This window comes from Bos javanicus, chromosome 23 (genome assembly GCF_032452875.1).
Source record: "Bos javanicus breed banteng chromosome 23, ARS-OSU_banteng_1.0, whole genome shotgun sequence".
Lineage (NCBI taxonomy): Eukaryota > Metazoa > Chordata > Mammalia > Artiodactyla > Bovidae > Bos > Bos javanicus.
The window spans coordinates 48,748,536-48,767,076 of record NC_083890.1 but is presented as its reverse complement, the minus strand read 5'-3'; the positions used below and the strand labels follow the sequence as shown (position 1 = coordinate 48,767,076).

Below are 18,541 nucleotides of genomic sequence, written 5' to 3'. Positions count from 1 at the left end.
AATCTGAATAAGCTCAGTGGATTGTAATAATGGCAACTTTCTGGTTTTCATATTAGATATTATGTCTAGTTTTATCATTGAGCAAAACTCGATAAAGTGTATAAAGTGTACACTGGGACCTTCTTGTATACTGCTTTTCAACTTCCTATATACCTGTGATCATTTCATAACAAAAATTTCTGAATTGGCTGAATCCATATGAATGAATTATATATGGAATTTGCTAAACAGTTAAGGAAAGCCTAAATAGACACAAAGATGAACTCCAAATAATATGCACTGTTTTGTTCTGGCAGTAGCTTTTTATTTTTTAATTTATTTTCTTGGCTACACAGCACAGCCTGTGGGATCTTTGTTCCCCCCCCCCGCCCCCGGGGACTGAGCCTGCATCCCTTGCACCGGAAGCACTGAGTCTTAACCACTGGACCACCAGGGACTTTCCCATACACCCCTCACTAAAGGATTGGGAAAAGTGTCACCCAGGGCCATTGCTTTGCAAAACACTCTGCGTATTGTGGTTGCTAGGAAGAGCGCCTTCTGGAGTTGCGCAGTGCACAATCTGTGCAACCTACCTTTAGCCAAGTGTTGCAGAGAGTCGCTGATTCTTTCATCTTGGTCTCATGATCTATTCCTGATCTCAAACTGCTCCACCTTGCAAGCCAGATTAGATTGGAATAATCACATTTTTGCATCAGTAGTGATGTTCAGATTACAGAGAATTCTCAGTCTACACTTGCTCAAACATCAGACCTAAAAACAGAATTTGTACTCATTTATTCGATAAATTTTCTACTGAGCTAAAAAGACTGGGCTTTCCTTGTGGCTCAGCTGGTAAAGAATCCACCTGCAGTGTGGGAGACCTGGGTTCAACCCCTGGGTTGGGAAGATCCCCTGGCAAAGGGAAAGGCTACCCACTCCAGTGTTCTGGCCTGGAGAATTCCATGGACTATACAGTTGCAAAGAGTCGGTTGCAAAGAGTCGCACATGACTGAGCGACTTTCACTCACTCACTCAGGAAGACTGATTTCAGCCTCAGTTACTCCTGCTGTGGTGGGCTGCATTCACACAGATACCTGCCACAGCTCTGCAGTTTCAGGCACTCCCTAAAGTGCTTTCTACCTAGAAACGGCTTCTCTGTAGGCGTTATGTCCAATTCCCTAACGTGTTGACAAAAAGAGAACTTCCAGTGAGAAAGCGATGTGAACCGAGTCCTCAGCGCTCAGAAGCGGATGCTGGTCCTGGGCCTGTCTTGTCCATTCATTTCAGTGCGTTGATGTGCAGGCCGGTCAGCCACGTGGTGCGGTCCTGCGGTTCCCAGCAGGGCCGGTCCCTGGACGAGCCCCGAGGAGACCCGGCGATGGGGGCCAGCGGGAGACAGGTGAGTCACGGATGAGGGTGAGGAGGTGGCGGCCGGGGTGGCGCTGGGCAGAGCGCCCCGCGGGTGGGGCGGGGCCTGAGCGCTGACTCACGGGCGGTCTTTGTCAAGAGGGCCGGGGCGGAGGCGGAGCTTGCCCAGGGCAGGGAACCCACGCCCTGCGCAGGTTCCCTCCTGACCTACCACCCCCAATTTCCCACCAGATGCAGGTGCAGAGGATGCCCGGAGGCTGCCTCCCGGGCTGACCTCAGGGTGTACGCCCTCCCCGGGCTCCTGATGGAGACCGGCCGTGGAGACGGGATCGGGGCTTTAGACGTGGACTCGCAGGGCGGGGCGGGCGGTCGGCAGGCTCCAGGATCCGGATGTTCTCCTGGAGCGGCTTTCATCCGTGCTCACCTATCTCACACTCACATTCACCCGGAACACCAGTCACCACGTCTCTCTCCGCGTTTCAGCCCGACTGCCCGACCGGGCCTGAGTCAGGAAAGGGTGGGGGCGCTGAAATAGTCCCCTCTCCCAGCCTTTGGGGAAGAAAGTGAAAAAGGAAGCGGACAGGGGCTGGCTGGAAAAGAAGACTTTGCCTAGACTCGACCCACCTAGCCTGGTGGGTCAAGAAAAGGCTGCATCATTTTAAAAGGAGGAGGAGGAAGAAGGGGAGGGAAGGGGAGGGAGAGAAAGAAAGGAAGGCAAGAGGGAAGGAGGGAAGGAAGGAAGGGAAAACCCCTCTCCTCCTCAACCGTCAGTCACATGGGAACCCCAGCTCCATCGTGTCTCCGTGTGACCTTAGACAGGTTTCTTTACTCATCTGTGCCTTTACTCGCATCTGTTAAGACGGAGATCTTGAGGACCAGGAAGATACCTACCTCCTGGGATTCGGAGGCTCGACGGGTTGAGTGCGGGAAAGCATAGACAGACGCCTGGCACGTGGCAGACCCGGTACTCGGCTTACAGCTTACAGACTGCCCGAAACCTCTTCTACCCCCCCACCCCCCGCCCCCAGAGGTCCTCTGCTTTTCCCTGCCTCCACCCCCCAACTATGACAGCGATCCTCACATCCCCTAAGGGGACCCTCCCTGCCCCACATCCTTGCTTGGCCAGAGCTTCCTCACCTGACCTCCACCCCTGTGCCCCATAGAGCAGTCCAGCCTCCAGGACGTGGGTGGGGGTGGCCAGGCCGCCCGGCTGGAACTCAGCACTCAGTGCTCCCTCCCCTCCACCCGGGTCCCCCGTTTTGCCCTCACTCCCGTGTCCATTCCCCTTCTCCTGCCCCCCATGTCGGGTCAGGGTGACAACAAGTGTTGCTGAGTGGGCATTGAGTGGGCATTCGTTGCCTTCCCAGCTCTGTGCCCAGCACTCTCCTCCCCATCATCCTCAAATAGCCCCCATAACCGGGGGCTCCATTCTGGGGCGGTTCTCTCTCTTTGCCCCCCCCAAAAACAGCTAAAGTTAACAGTGTGTTGCTGTGAAAATCAAAAGCAATAAGAACAGAGGAGACAGATGAGCATTTAATGGGGTGACCAACATCCCTGGATTTGCCCAAGATTAAGGGCTTTCCCGTGACACTTGCATGGCTAAGCCTGGGAGAATCCCTGGCAAATGGGGCTGGCTGGTCACTCCGACGGTCCGGTCATCCAGAAGCCCCCTGATGCTGCTGTAACAGTGGTTCCACAGCTTTGAAGTCACCATTTGGGGAGGGAACTTAACTCTTCTGAGCCTTGGTCTCCTCATCTGTAAAATGAGGATAGACTTCATAAGACCATCATTGGGAGGATGTTGGTGTGTCAACAGCAAGCCCCGGAGAGGCTCCAGGCTCCGCTTGCCAGCTGGGGATGTGGCCCCATCCCCGGCTGGCGGCTCATTCTGGCCACTCCAACCCCCCCAACCCCAGCTGCCTCACCCATCACATCAGATGGGCAGGGACATAAATAAGTGACCTAATCTTGCCTTTCAAGGAGGACTAAGCCCTCAGGAGACACGGGTCGCCTCCCCTCTCCCACTTTCACCTGCCCCCGTCTTGCGTGTGTTTTCGTGCTGAGTCAGTTCGGTCGTGTCAGACTCTTTGCAACCCCGTGGACTGTAGCCTGCCAGGCTCTTCTGTCCATGCGATTCTCCAGGCAAGAATACTGGAGTGGGTTGCCATGCCCTCTTCCAGAGGATCTTCCTGACCCAGGGATCGAAACCGCATCTCTTGAGTCTCCTGCACTGGCAGGCGGGTTCTTTATAACTAGCACCACCTGGGAAGTCTCAGGAAAAAGGAAAGAAAAAGGAAAGAGTTGGCTCCAAATGAAGACTTTGCTTCCACTCCACTGACCACACCGTGCAGGCAAGGCTACAGTGTTGGCTTATTCTTTTTTTTTTTTTTAAGGAAGAGATCAGAACCCACAACTCAGACTGTCTGGAAAACCCCAGGCCCTCCCATCCTTCACCGCAGACCAGGAAGTGTCGGCTGAACAGTGGAGCAGGGACTTTGTGGGAGGGGGGGCAGGCAAAGGAGAGGGGTGCCAGCGGGGGCCTGGCCTCAGTGTGGCATCTGACATGCGAGGTGCCCAGAGATGTCTGCGGGGCTGGGGTGGGCAGGCTGGGCCCCGCCCTTAGTGTGCAGAGGGCACGCCGCCCGGCATCTGCAGGACAGCATCCGGCCCCATCCTGCTTGCCGTGGCCTCCGAGCCCGGCTGTGTCCAGGGCAGACTCCGCAGCACCCTGGACCCCGGCGTCCTTGCCCCTGATCTGAGGATGTGCTTCTCTCTCCCCCTCTGCTGGCCTTGGTTGTCTGACCCCACAGAGGAGCAACCGCCCTGGCTGTTGGTCTCCAAGGCCTCTATGTGAAGGTCGGTGGCTCAGATGTTGCTATTTTTTCACATTTATCAGAGACTGATGGCATGTGAGCCCATGGAGAATGCCGAGGTGGACCAAGCGGGCAGGCCCGGCTCAGCAGATAAACACATGCATGGCATTCCAGAGCCCTGAGGGCAGGCGCCCCTCCAAGCCCCCTTCCCACCCCCACCCCCAGCCTGGAGCGGCCTTGTCCACATTGTCGCCTTCAGGGGCTTTCTCAGAGATTCCCACCGCGGCGTGAGCGACAGGATCAGCAGAACTGAGGGCTCGCTGGCCTGGCAGCCTCCGCAGTCACCCCCAGCCGCTGCTGCTGGGCCGCCCTCCCCCCTTGGCTCCCTTCACTGCCTGCGCGACAATAAAAGAACAGCTGGAGGCAGGGACTGGCTCTGGGTGTTCTGCCCAGGCACCTCAACCTGGCACTCCACCTGTCCCTCCCCCAGGAAAAGCCGTTGATTTTGGAAGGGCTCCTGGGGTGCAGGAGGAGGGGCCAGTGGCAGGGATGGGGGTGCGGGGACCAGACTCTGGGGATGAAGTCCACGGTGTCCGACGCCTTGGATCTTCCAGCTCCCCGGAGTGCATTCAACCCCACCCCCTGCAAGGGAAACACAGTGTGGGGAGCGGGCAGCCCCCCGCTTCCTGGTGTGCAAACTAATGGCTCTAGGTTCAAGTCTCGCTCTACTCCAACTTGGAACAAGTCACTTCTCCCCTGGACTTGAGTTTCTTCACCCATAAAATTCAGGGCTGGGCTGGGCTGGATTTGGAAAGGTCCCTCAAGCTCCCCGATGCAGCCGTGGGGGCAGCACCTAGTCACGCACACCCCTCGAAGGAGCCTTGTCCCCCTTTCTGGTGGGGAACCGAGGCGGAGGGTGAGGGTGTGAGGCAAGAGTGTCTGTGTGATCCTCCCGGGAGAAGCATTCATCAGCGTCTCCCAGCTCATCCCTCGCTCACAGGCCTCGCCAGATCCTCTGGGTTTGGTTCCCAAGGTTCCATGTCTCCCCAGTACGCATCCTCGTTCCTGGGGACAGGGTGCCCCGGAGCACAGCTGCAACTCAGTGCCCATCGCCCCTTCCCCAGGAGCCACGGCTAGGAGCTGCCTGCCGGGTTGTCAGCTGTTGCTAAGCCCTGAGTTGCTCCTTGGGTTACAGAGCCGAGAGGACATGGAAATTGAAACAGGAGAAGAGCGAGCAGGGCCAAGAGGGCTCCCAGGGCTGTGATGGAAAGACAGCCCAGCCAGGGTGACCACATTATTTATGGGTTCTCTCGGGGGGACATATATGGTTAGGAAAAGAACCTCTTCGCATCACAAGACACAGCCCCGCTTTTCCGTGGCCCGCCCAGGCACCCCTGAGCTAACTCGAGATGGTTGCTGGCTCAGGAGGTACCTAGGCATCACATGTCAGCATCCCAGTCATCTTTCCCAAGCGCTTCACAGGATGCGGGGTACAGAGACATGGCGTTACTCGTAGCCCCAGGGAGGGAGGTGGGGCAACAGAGGGTCTTCCTTGGGCCACCCCGCCCCACCATGCAGCGAGCAGCTGGCATTCCCGGAGCCTCTGCCCAGAGAAGAGATTAGAGCAGCCAGGGTCTGGGATATTTTCAGAAACAAAGAGCATCAGCCCCCAGCCCCAAACCCAACGCCCTCCCAGCACTCCACAAATGACCAGCCTGGACATCGAGGAGGAGAGGGCCCCAGGGGGCAAGGCTTCATCGGGGAGGAGGAGGAGGAAGGCTGGCCAGCTAGAAGGGATGAGCTGAGGCCGCAGCTAGCGCAGCCCGGCGCTGAGGAGTCCTGGGGCAGCATGCCCGCCGGGGGCTGGGCCAGGCTTCAGCAGGTCAGATCGAGTGACTGCTTTCCTGGAAACCAGGCTTCTGGTTGGTTGTGACGGCCGATACGGCAGGCAGGAAGATGCTGCCCTGGCGTTCTCAGGAGAATCATTTGACATTGTCTTCAATGTCAAATAGGACAAGCTAACCGTTGAGGAAAAACAGAGCCGCCCTGTCTCAGTGGCTGCAGCCGCAAGCCCTACAGACACTTGGGTTACCCACGCGGGGTGCAGCGGGCCCAGCGGTCCGATGAGGTGTGTCCCGGAGGCTGCAGGGTGGAAATCGAAAGGACACGCCACTGAACGAGACCCCGTGCACCGGGCCTTCTCCCAGGGTCCCCAAGGGTCCAGGCCCTCCCTGCATGGCTGTGGCCCTGGTACCACATGGGCAGCCAGCTGTCCCCGGATGGGACTCAAGCCCCCGTCAGCCCAGCACTGCCACGTGCTGATGCAGTGGTATTCAAGGTGTGGCTAACAGGGGATGCTAGCCCAGAGCAGTTCGGGGTGATCAACCACTGGTCTCAGGAAGGCCCGAACAGGACCACGGTCTGCACCGGCCAACACGGCCATTAAGGCAGCGGCCTTGCAGCCCCACTCTTCAAAGCTTTGTGCTTGGGGGGTTGGGGCCACGGGCATCCTGCAAAGGGAAATGGTTTGGCGACTGTGGCTGAGAGCCAGGCCAGCCTGCCTCACGCTGACTTCTGACCTAATCAGGCTGCACTGTGAGTGGCTGATGTCACATTTCTTCTCGTCCACTCGAGGGCAACTCCCCTGGGACGTGCAACGCTCAGGCCCTCCATCGGGAGACCTGAATGCCCGACATTTCTGCCTGCCCCACGACAGCTGTGAACCCTCCCGCACAACGAATGGTTTTAGTTTTTCTCTGGTATCCCCTGTATATATGTGTGTGCACTCGGTTGTGTCCAGCTCTTTGCGATCCCATGAACTGTAGCCCACCAGGCTCCTCTCCATGGGGCTTTCCAGGCAAGAATGCTGGAGTGGGTGGCCGTTTCCTACTCCAGGGAATCTTTCGACCCAGGGATCAAACCTGCATCTCTTGTGTCTCCTGCGTTGGCAGGCAGATTCTTTACCACTGAGCCACCTGGGAAGCTCAAAAAAGCCACATCCCTACAGGCTACAGTCCATCAGATCGCAAGAATCGGACACGACTTAGCGATTAAACCACCACCACCACCACAGGTTGGCCCGAACAGGGATCGAACCCAAGAACTGGATGTTATTTGCACCACTCTCTAACCAACCAACAAGCCAATTCATCTGTAGGTATCCACGAGCTCTCAGCAGAGGGTGAGAGCAAGCCCTGAGTTCAGGAAGGCGAGATTCAGATGGCGCTGGGGGTGGAGCCGCCCCATCCCCCATCCCCCCGAGGGGTCCTGCCCCTGTGAGTGGCCCTGGGAACCTGGACACTCCGTCCGTTTCTCCTCAGGGTCTGCTTCTGCTCCAGCCATGGACACGGAAGCCAGGGGCTCCCACTCTTCTCTCTGATGCTGTCATCACCACCCACGCTCCCGAGAGGACTGACCGCACCACAGAGGAGTTTGGGGATGACGGAGGGAGGGGGGAGACAAGGAGTCTGCAGAGACAGGACAGGAAAGTGGGGTACGGAGGTGAGCCAGAAGGGAGACCACAGCGCGGGAGGGAGCGGTGGAATACACAAAGCCAGATAAATCTCAATGTTAACAAAAAAAGATTTAGAAGAAAGCAGGAAAAGACTGAAAAATTGAAAGGAAAATATTAGACCAGTTGGAAACGAGGCAATACAGACAGTCCCCAACTTACGACGGTTCAACTTAATTTTTCGATTTGGTGATGTGCATAAGCAGTATGAATTCAATAGAAACCGTACTCCAATGTTTGAATTTTGATGTTTTCCTCCATCCTGAATGGTCACTATTCCTTCTTTGCTGACCAGGGTCATTTTTTAATCCTATTTACATCCTTAGCAAAGACTGTATTAAAATTTGGCAGGTTAAGTATAGTATCATTTTTCCCTAATTGTTAATTGGCTGTTATTAGAAATTAATCAGAAGTTATTGCACTTTATACTTTTAACAAATGACTTCAAAACCCCTTGAGATTTCTCATCTGGGGAAAAAATGGACAGAATTTAAAAATCGCTTTTTAAATTAAAAATATTAAAATCGTTTAATATTTTTAAAGAATGCAGGTATGAGGTTTTATATTTAACACATGCTACTTCCAGCAGAAAGAAAAGAAGAAGGAGGGAGGGAGGGAAATGAAGAGAAAATTGCAAGCGTGGAGACAGTCATGAAGATCTGGGATTAATGTGGTCTGTCCACAGTGTAAGTCAATTGTTCTTTTACTCATTGTTAAAGTGTCCCTTGCACTTCCCAGGTGGCTCAGTTGTAAAGAATCCGCCTGCAATGCAGGAGACCCGGGTTCAACCCCTGGGCTGGGAATATCCCCGGGAGGAGGGCATGGCCACCCACTCCAGTGTTCTTGCCTGAAGAATCCCCTGGACAGAGGAGCCTGGTGGGCTACAGTCCATGGCATCACAGACTCGGACACGACTGAGCGATTAAACAACAAACCAAGAATTGCTTATGGGGTAAAGTGTGCATGAGTTGATGTTCTGGCTTTGAGAGAAAGAAAGCAGCTCCTTCTAGCTTAAACACGAAGTAGGCATTTTTCTTAAGAAAATAGGTATCTTGACAAAGCAGAAAGGGGGCCAGGCCTCTGAAAAGATGGAAGGTGGCCAGAACCACAGCAGGGCTCGTGTATCCCTCACCTGAGTGTTGCACACTTGTGTGGCTCTCTGCACACTGACTGAGCTGTGTCTGCTCCCCAGGGTATGCGGCAGAAGGCAGCAGAGCTCCAGAGTAGGTGTGTCAAGAAGCCCTCTCTTTTCTCCACTGCCCTCCCTCAACCCGCCCAGCCCAACCAGTCTGCAGCATCCTTGAGGAAGGGATTCTGATGGGCCCTGCTGGTCTCTGTCCCTGGTCCACCGGGTGGCCGGGAGGACTGGACAGGCTTGTGTGGGGCAGACATGGCACCAGGAGCCCGACCTTGGAGCGTGGAAGGGCGGTGAGTGAGGGACTGTAGAGAGGGAGGTGAAGCTGAGGATGGCCTCTTACTGGGATCCCCTGGAACCGGGGAGAAGACTTTGGAGCTCAGTGATGCTTCTGAGGTTAAAGGGCAAGGCGGGGCCCTGGGAACCTCTGCTTCCCCGGCAGTTGTGCAGGAGGGGACGTCAAGGGAGCCCACCCCACCCCCTCGGCAACCGTGGCTTTGCTGCTTTCTAACCAGGAGGCTTGGATCCCAGAAGAAGCCTCACCCAGGTCAACAGGGGACACACACGAGATGACTCATCACAGTCAACCCCTTACTGGGGGGCTGGAGACAAAGTGGGGAGACCGTCTCTAGGGAAATGGACTGAGAAACTTGGGGGACAATCCTGTGAAAGACAACACGCAGCTTAGGACGTGAACTAAGTGTACAGCCCGGAGAGGCCTGGAGACACGCTTTTAACGATCAAAAAGGTAAGCATCAGAACACTATCTGCCATATGAAGACAATTACATCCGTTTTAAAGACGCACATACGTACCAGCGACTGTGTGTTTTGTACATGTGTGCACTGTGCGTGTGCTCAGTCGTGTCTGACTCTTTGCAACCCCATGGGCTGTGGCCCCCCAGGCTCCTCCGTCCATGGGATACTCCAGGCAAGAACACTGGAGTGGGTTGCCATTTCCCCCTCCAGGGGATCTTCCTGACCCAGGGATCCAACCTGCATCTCCTTCATCTCCTGCAGGCAGATTCTTTACTGCCAAGTCACTGGGGAAGCCCTTACATACCTGTGCATACCTACACATCCAAAGCATAAACCAAGCCATTTAGGGTCGTTGTCTGTGGATAGGAGAGTGGGAGTCGTGGATCAGATGAGGAGAATGTATGAAATAAAGCAAGACAGAGGCCTTGCCCAGACGTGTGGGGTCGGGGGTCACAGACAGAGTAGGTTTGAGTCTAATCTCTGCATCTATCCGAGTTCACAAAAAAGAACCAAAAAAAATTTTTGAAGCCGAGTCGATTCACTTCTGCAGCAGTATGTGGATGAGATATCACTCCCTCCTACCCACACTGCCTACCCCTGCCTGGGTTTCTGTCCCTTGTGGGGCGGGTCTATCCCCTACTGCCATCAACTTTGTGAGCTCCCCATATCTTTCCAATAATAACCTGTTTTTCTCCATCAGGGCAGCAGAATCAGCTTCTGTTGCTTAAGAATCCAATATGTCCTCAGAGAGTGGGTCCCTGAAGGAGGGGGGAGAGCCTGCCCAGGGAACAGACTTCTGGGCTGGAGAGTCTGGGCCACTCACGACCACATCCAGCATCTAAGCTGCTCTGTCTCCAGGACCCAACAAGGGCCATTCTGCGGGAGAGACAAGAACACAGAGGCCACGTTTCCTGGGATGTCCACATCACCCACTCCTAGCAGGGCGCCTGCCCACAGTTAGGTTGTTAATAGCCTTGTGAACTGGAGACCTCATGAATGAAAGACCAGCGAGTGAGTTTACGACAGCTGCTATGGTCAACTTGCTGGTTTACAGAATCTCGGTTCCGCCGGCCAGATGCTGTTGTGCTATTGACCTTGACGAAACACACGGCGAGCTGCAGGTGACCTTGACGAAACACACGGCGAGCTGCAGGTGACCTTGACGAAACACACGGCGAGCTGCAGGCCTTCGGTGCATATCTTTGATGGACCAAATCTCTGTGGATTGGCTCCCTCCAGGGTCAGCTTCTTGGGCGGCTGTCCCGTTGCAGTCACACAGCCCTGCAGGCTCCAAGGTCTCTGCACTTGGTAACACTCTGCCTTCACCGTCTTGAAATTCCTTTATGGCATTTCAACAGGGGCCCCCGCATTTTCCTTGTGTGTGGGGTCCTGGCCAGCCCCAGCTTCAATCACGCAGGGCTCACCTACAGGAAACGCAAAAGAGCTGAAATCTCACCGTTGAGCTGCAGGACGGCCCCACGTTCACAAGGATGACTTCCAGTGGCCAGGGAATTTCTATGGCAAAGATAGTGCCCTTCAGACCACGGGCCTTTCCTTTTCACTCCTGCAAGTCTACCAAGCCCTCAGCTGGGAATACGTAACCAGTCCTGCGGAGAGCAAACCTGGTGGAAATCTGGGGGCACGAACTGCATGCATGAAGATAATTTCAGCGCAGTCTCCCTCTGCAACATGGCTTGCAATGGTCATTGGGTTTCTGCGGACATTTTCCATTCCCTTTTCTGGAAGAGAGCTGGTAGGATGTTTTGGAAAGAACTTGGGTCTGGGAGTCTGGAGGAACTCAAATGTGAATCGTCCCTTTTCGTTGAGTGCATGTTACTTGATTTGGGGGCATGTTAAAATTTCATCTTTAAAGTAGGAATAATCATAAAAGTGTGGGGAGAATTAATTAAAGACTTTTTTAAGACAGGGAGGGAGGAAGGGAGGAGGGAGGGAGAGGGGGAGGAAGGGAGCAGGGAGGAGGGGAGCACCTTCGGAGCACCCAGCGTCGTCTCTCAAGTGTGGTCAGAATTGGGAGCTTCCCACTTCTGCCTCCTTTTACTCTCGTTCCAAAAGGCAGCTCTCTGGGGTCCTCTGGGTTTCACATCATTTTTCCTCTAGTCCCCAAACGCCTTAAATCCATTCTTGGACAGCCTCTAAAACTATGTAGGACATGGGATACTCTCATTTGACCAGAATCCCCTTTTCTTGGCCCATATTCCAACCCTACCCACACATTCAAGAGAAGTTTTCTGACTTATGACTCTGCCTGTGTGCTGAACTCATTTTTGCCAACATCCCCAGTTATTCTTTCTCATCTCTACCCTCCCCAAATAACCCTGTCCCACCACACCACTCCCCAGGCCACACCTCCTTTAATCCTCTCCTGGGTGGCAAGAACAGGCTCTCATTTCCTGACCTCCCTGCCACCTGCCTGGAAAACACCAGCCTTGGAAAAGCACCGGGGACGGAGTGATAAGCACAGTCTGATAGCAGCCCCCCGCTCACCTGCGTTCAGGGGGCAAGCAGAAAACGCTGCTCTGTATGGAGCAAACACGTCTTGGTTTTGAATTCCTACTTGGCATTGACCTGGATCCTATCACCTTGTCATACATCCTTTGCTCTAAAGAGAAAAGTCACAACATCCACCCACCTCCCCGGGGCCTCGGAGAACAACCAGTAAATTGTTAGGCGTGAATGGTGCTCTTTTTATTATGTATTCACTCTTCCAAGAAAAACCAGTTATGCTATCATGAGCTGCCCTCTTACAAGCAATTTAAAAAGGAGGCAGTACAGGGAAGTAGCGATAAGAAGGAATTTCTAAACGAGAAAAAAATACATGATTAAGTTCATACCCAGTTTAAAATTTCACATACTCTTGAGCACAACGAAATTCAACCCATTCCCAAAGATACGCGAATCCTGTGAAATAAACGTGGTCTACAAGGAAGGAGGAGACAATGGATTTCCAGTTAATACAATGTCAAAGGCTGCTTTTGCTGAAGGGTGAAACCGACTCTGCAGTATTATTTCAGTTTCCAGAAGTCGGTAACCAGGGTCCCCAGGAACATGCTGTCCAAGTGAGGACACCCCTCAGTGTGGAAATAGACAGTTATGATGGGTGGGGGTGCGGGGGTGCTCTGTGCATCTATTAAAAACTGTTTCATGGATCACTCAGTTTCTTTTCTCCCCAGTTAAGTACCAGCAGCTGTGATGGCTGGTGAAGCACATATTCAATCAAAAAACCAGGTTGGGCCTTGAAAAAGTCAAACACCAAAGGCCATTTTTCCCCTTTTCTTCTTTAACACACTAATTTCTGTTTTCTGTCCCCACTGGTTTTTGAGTGTGAGCTTCCGTGCGTAGGGGAGAATCCGAAGGTACCTGCCTGGGCAGACAGCTGGGGCCTTAATATCTCAGCAGTGGAGTGCCGAGGCTGAGAAAAAACAAACGTGGGGCGCAGGCAAATGGGTTATTAATGCACAGTGTTTGCTTTGCACTTTAGAAGTTACAGAGCATATAAATCATTTCATCTTATTCTTTATTCTGTGGTTTTTAAACCTTTTGGACCTTTATACCTCATGACCCAGCATATATATCACACACACCCACACACACACCCATGCATACACACACGCAAACACACACGTACGCAAAGCACGCACACACATCTGCACGCACACACACACTCAAATAGTACTCTACGCAATGCACTGTTATTTTCTATTTTATCCATTTGATTTTTTTTTTTAATGCTGGCACAACCTCCTAAGGGCTTCCCAGGCCTTAGTGGTAAAGAACCCGCCTGCCAATGCAGGAGATACAAGAGACACGAGTTTAGTCCCTGGGTTGGGAAGATCCTCTGGAGGAGGGCATGGCAACCCACTCTAGTATTCTTGCCTGGGAAACCCCATGGGCAGAGGAGGCTGGTGGGCTACAGCCCATGGGGTCAGAGTCGGACACGGCTAAAGTGATTCAGCAGCCATGCATCCACGGTCTTCTGAACTAGTTTCACAGCCCGCTGACGGCTGCTTCTGGTCAGAGCTGACTGCCTTCTGCTGTCCTGCACTCCTCTCCACGCCTTTTTCTACCCTGTTTCCTGAACTCTCAGGGCTACAAGCCTAGAAACTGGTCTCCCTGAAGTACCTGGCCAAGGTGATTGCTGTCTACTTTTGGCCAACGTCAGGCCCCGGAGCAAGACTTGGACGGTGGAGGGCGACAGTGGAGGGCTTCCCCAGCAGTGGTCACACGGGGCTTTGGTGCAAGGCCCCCCAATTTCGATTCTCCTCATCTTTCCTCTGGTCTTCAAAGCAACTCATTCCCAGTTTACATGCCCTTTTGCTTCAAATACCAGCTGCCGCTTCCTGACTGAAGTTCAGCTGATAGAGATAGATACTGGAAATCCCCCTTCTGTTTGCAGAAATCAACATCTAAGAAGCTCAAATGACTGGTTCAGATCACAGAGTCCTAAGTGGCAAGTCCCCAACAAGCCTGCTTTTTTCCTTTGGCCATACGGCGCAGCATGTGGGATCCTCCCCAACCCGGGATCGAACCCGTGTCCCCTGCACTGGGAGCACAGACTCCTAACCACTCGACCACCCAGGAGTCCCCACACACCCTCCTGATGACAGACTCAGTTATCTTCTTCACCACCCCACAGCTGTGTGTGTGTCGTATAAAGCTGTTGGAAGTGTTGTTTATGCACTTCCTAAATACCTAAAATTCTTTTAAATTTTCTCAAATTTTCCTCCTTTTTATCAATTAAGTGTCTTTCTTTTGTGCCTATATCAACCTACTCTGCGCTTTCCTTTCTGTGAATTGCTACATTGAGAGTCATTGGAAACTACTAACGGATATGATTATTCTCCTGTTGCTTACATGTACATCTTTTTCTTCAAACCAGGCTGTAAGTGCCTTGAAGTCAGGAATTCTATCAGAACTTTCTTGTGACCTCCCTCGAACGGTTCTTAAGATTTGTTTTCTATCTCAAGCAAGAGATACTCGGCAAATATAGTACGATTAACACACTGTGCCTGGCCACAATTAATACATTACTCAGCTGCCGTTTTGCCAAAGTTCACAGGTTGTAAACAAGATAGGGACTTCCCTGGCAGTGCAGTGGTTAAGACTCTGTGCTCTCACTGTTTAGGGACCATGGGTTCTGCCCCTGGTCAGGGAACTAGAACCCCACGTGCAGAACAACACCTAAAGATCAGTCTGTTCATACCTTCCCAACTGTCTAGGTAAGAAGACATTCTCTGGAAGGCAGTTTGGAGAAAGGAATTGTATTCAAGAGATAAAATTCAAGGGTCCTTTTCCCAAAATGAAAACAGGATGTGGTCAACCAGGAAAAGAAAGGGACACGCATGTCACTCTGGCAACGAAGAGGGGAAATTATTCTTATTGGATGTCAGCTATTTTTACTAAACTCTATTTTTTCCCTTCATTTGACTCCCTCAACTGCTTATCATGCTTATATTTTTCTATTTTATAAAGAAACCTCCAGTGCTTTGTGATGTGAGGCAGGTTGGACCCTTTCAGTACTTCTGCTTACACCCACGCTGCACTTGAGTCAGAGTCTGGAAAGCACTTCCGGCCACCTGGGGTTGAGTTTGGACCAGCCACCTAAGTCTAACGTTGATGCTTTTTAAAAAAACTTTTTGTCTTTTATTTGTATTTACTTATTTTGGCTGTACTGGGTCTTCACTGCTGTTTCAGGCTCTCTCTAGGTGCGGCGAGCGGGGGATACCTCCTGGTTGCAGCGGCTTCTCTCGTGGATCACCAGCTTTAGGCAAATGCGCTTCAGTAGCTGCAGCATGAAGGCTCAGCAGCTGCAGCGTGAAGGCTCAGTAGCTGCAGCGTGAAGGCTCAGCAGCTGCAGCATGAAGGCTCAGTAGCTGCAGCGTGAAGGCTCAGCAGCTGCAGCGTGAAGGCTCAGCAGCTGCAGCGTGAAGGCTCAGTAGCTGCAGCATGAAGGCTCAGCAGCTGCAGCGTGAAGGCTCAGTAGTTGGGACACACGGGCTTAGCTGCTCCACAGCATGTGGAATCTTCCCAGATCAGGGATCAAACCCATGTCCCCTGCACTGGCAGGCAGATTCTTAACAACTAAACCACCAGGAAAGTCGGTAAAGTCGATGCCTTAAACCACTGGTTCTCCAAGTACGGTTGCCAGGCTAACAGCATTAGTACCACCCGGGAACTTGTTCGACACGCCCTCAGGCTCCGCCCCTGGTCTGAATTGGGGTGGGGCCCAGCAGGTGACGCTGGTACAGGTAAGAGGCAGGGGACGTTGCTTTAGATGTTTGACCCGAACCGGAAGCCCTCCCCACACCCAGTACCCACGGCCCCTTCATCCACTGTCGTCAAGGCTGCACTGACCGTGGGGGACTTCAGCACTGGAGAGGGGTAGGTTCAACTCCGCTCCCCAACACTTAGCGCGACCTTGTCCAGGCCTGGACACCAGGATACCAGGCCTGGACACCTGGACACCAGGCCTGTCCCATCTGTAAACCAGAAACCACTCAGCTGCCCAGCTGGGCTGTTACAGAAGTTACCAGCGCCTGAGCAGTCATCACCTTCGTGTTCTAACACCTCTCCGTGGCCACAGGAAGGCAGGCACGGATTTCCAGTTACTCAGCTTGTACTTTCTCTCCCTGAGAATTGCAATCCATCTCAGTCGACAAGGGAGTCAAAACTCAAAGTCATGATAAACCTGAAAAAAACACAAAGAGCACAGTGAAGAAAGCGAAGACGAAAAGAAGGGAAGGCACAGGGAGGCCCAAAGTCAAAGTGTTCAGTCGCTCTGTCGTGTCTGACTCTTTGTGAGCCCACGGACTGTAGCACACCAGGCTCCTCTGTCCATGGGATTCTCCAAGCAAGTAGCCATTCCCTTCTTCAGAGGATCTTCCCAGCCCCAGGATCAAACCCAGGTCTCCTGCATTGCAGGCAGATTCTTCACCATCTGAGCCACCAGGGCAGTCCAAGAAGGGATGAAAGGAATGCACGAGGGCAAAGGAAACAAGGAAAAGAAGTTGGGACAAATAAAGACGGGAAAACATGAACAGGAAGTGGATGGAGAATAAAGTTAAAAAGTAGGAAAAGGAAAGAAGAAAAGGATGAGAAGCAGAAAGGCAGCAGAGGAAGGGCAGGGGCTCAAACACTCAAGTCTGAGGCTTGCAGCCCTCCCAGCAGGAGACTGTCTAATTACCCCATTTCCTCCAAGCTGCTTCTCTGGCTGCAAAGTGGTCTTGGGTCTGGAAAAAGCCCTAAGCATCTTAGGTGCGTCTGTTCCGCCTAATCCCTGACAATGCGGGGCTGTGTTCCTGCGGACACGGGGCACAGGCTCTGCCAGCCGCAGTGCTTGGAGCCTTCGGGTCTCTGACTGGGGTGCCCGGGAGCGGGGGTGTCAGGGGGCCGAGAAGCACCCAGATCCGGGCAGGAGCAGGAAAACGGCTTCTTCCTCTCCCGATTTAAAGGCAGGAAATCAATGTGTCTGATCTCTTGCTGTTTCCACTCCTCAGTTAACTTCCTCGCTGAGCTCTTCCTCTCTAAGCCGGCTTTGTCTGGATGGGCCAGCATCCAATTCTTTCAAATGAAAAGAAAGCAGAGGGAGACAGGAAAAGAGAAGAGAGGAGGGGAGGGAGAGGAGCAGATGGGAGAAGGGAGGAAGCAGAAACGGAGAGACGGTCCTTGCTTCCTTTCTGACCCAAGTCCATGTGGAAGCAGAGTGTTTCCGCTGATGACATCAGGCACACGAGCACAGTTTCCCTTCTTTCTTTCTCTCCTGTTGCCTTCCTGCCTCCCTCTGTCTCTCCCTCTTCCTTTCTTTCACTCTTTTTGAAAGACTTCTGAGAGTCTCATGAGGGAAAACAGCTGAGCCACCAGGAGAAGGACCACCCTGTGTGGGAATCACGCAAGGAATCAGGAGAAACCACGGCCTTGCCTGAGTCAGTGTAACGGGAATCATGTCTGCACTTGGGAAAAGACAGCTATGCCCCAATGTTCATCGCAGCACTGTTTATAATAGCCAGGACATGGAAGCAACCTAGATGTCCATCAGCAGATGAATGGATAAGAAAGCTGTAGTACATATACACAATGGAGTATTACTCAGCCATTAAAAAGAATACATTTGAATCAGTTCTAATGAGGTGGATGAAACTGGAGCCTATTATACAGAGTGAAGTAAGCCAGAAGGAAAAACACCAATACAGTATACTAACGCATATATATGGAATTTAGAAAGATGGTAACGATAACCCTGTATACGAGACAGCAAAAGAGACACTGATGTATAGAACAGTCTTATGGACTCAGTGGGAGAGGGAGAGGGTGGGAAGATTTGGGAGAATGGCATTGAAACATGTGAAACGTCATGTATGAAACGAGATGCCAGTCCAGGTTCAATGCACGATGCTGGATGCTTGAGGCTGGTGCACTGGGACGACCCAGAGGGATGGTGTGGAGAGGGAGGAGGGAGGAGGGTTCAGGATGGGGAACACAGGTATACTAATTAAATAATTTTCTATTAAAGAAAAAAAAAAATAAAGATCCATGGGAGCCTGGCAAAAAAAAAAAAAAAGACAGCTATGGAAAGAAAAGCCTTTGCAACCAATCCATTCATTCTGGTGAATTTTTCAAATTGCGGTGCTGGAGAAAACTCTTAGGAGGCCCCTTGGACAGCAAGGAGATCAGTCCATCCTAAAGGAAATCAACCCTCAATATCCATCGGAAAGACTGATGCTGAAGCTAAAACTCCAAAACGTTGGCCACCTGGTGTGAAGAGCCGACTCTTTGGAAAAGACTGATGCTGGGAAAGATTGAGGGCAGGAGGAGAAGGGGATGACAGAGGATAAGATGGTTGGATGGCATCACCGACTCAATGGGCATGAGTTTGAGCAAACTCCAGGAGATAGTGAAGGACGGGAAAGCCTGGCTTGCTGCAGTTTATGGGGTCGCAGAGTCGGACATGATTTAATGACTG

General features: G+C 52.5%; 2 long non-coding RNA genes across 2 annotated transcripts; one reads left to right on the top strand and one right to left on the bottom strand.

Moving 5' to 3' along the window:
• Positions 1-1,620: 1,620 nt before the first annotated feature.
• LOC133236746 (uncharacterized) lies at positions 1,621-4,586 on the top strand. The gene is made up of 2 exons (XR_009733011.1): positions 1,621-1,979; positions 2,207-4,586. It is a non-coding gene; the product is annotated as an uncharacterized LOC133236746 (long non-coding RNA).
• On the bottom strand, positions 2,868-6,295 carry LOC133236745 (uncharacterized). The gene is made up of 2 exons (XR_009733010.1): positions 3,379-6,295; positions 2,868-3,103 (listed from the first exon to the last, which is right to left on the bottom strand). It is a non-coding gene; the product is annotated as an uncharacterized LOC133236745 (long non-coding RNA).
• Between the last annotated feature and the right edge of the window lie 12,246 nt (positions 6,296-18,541).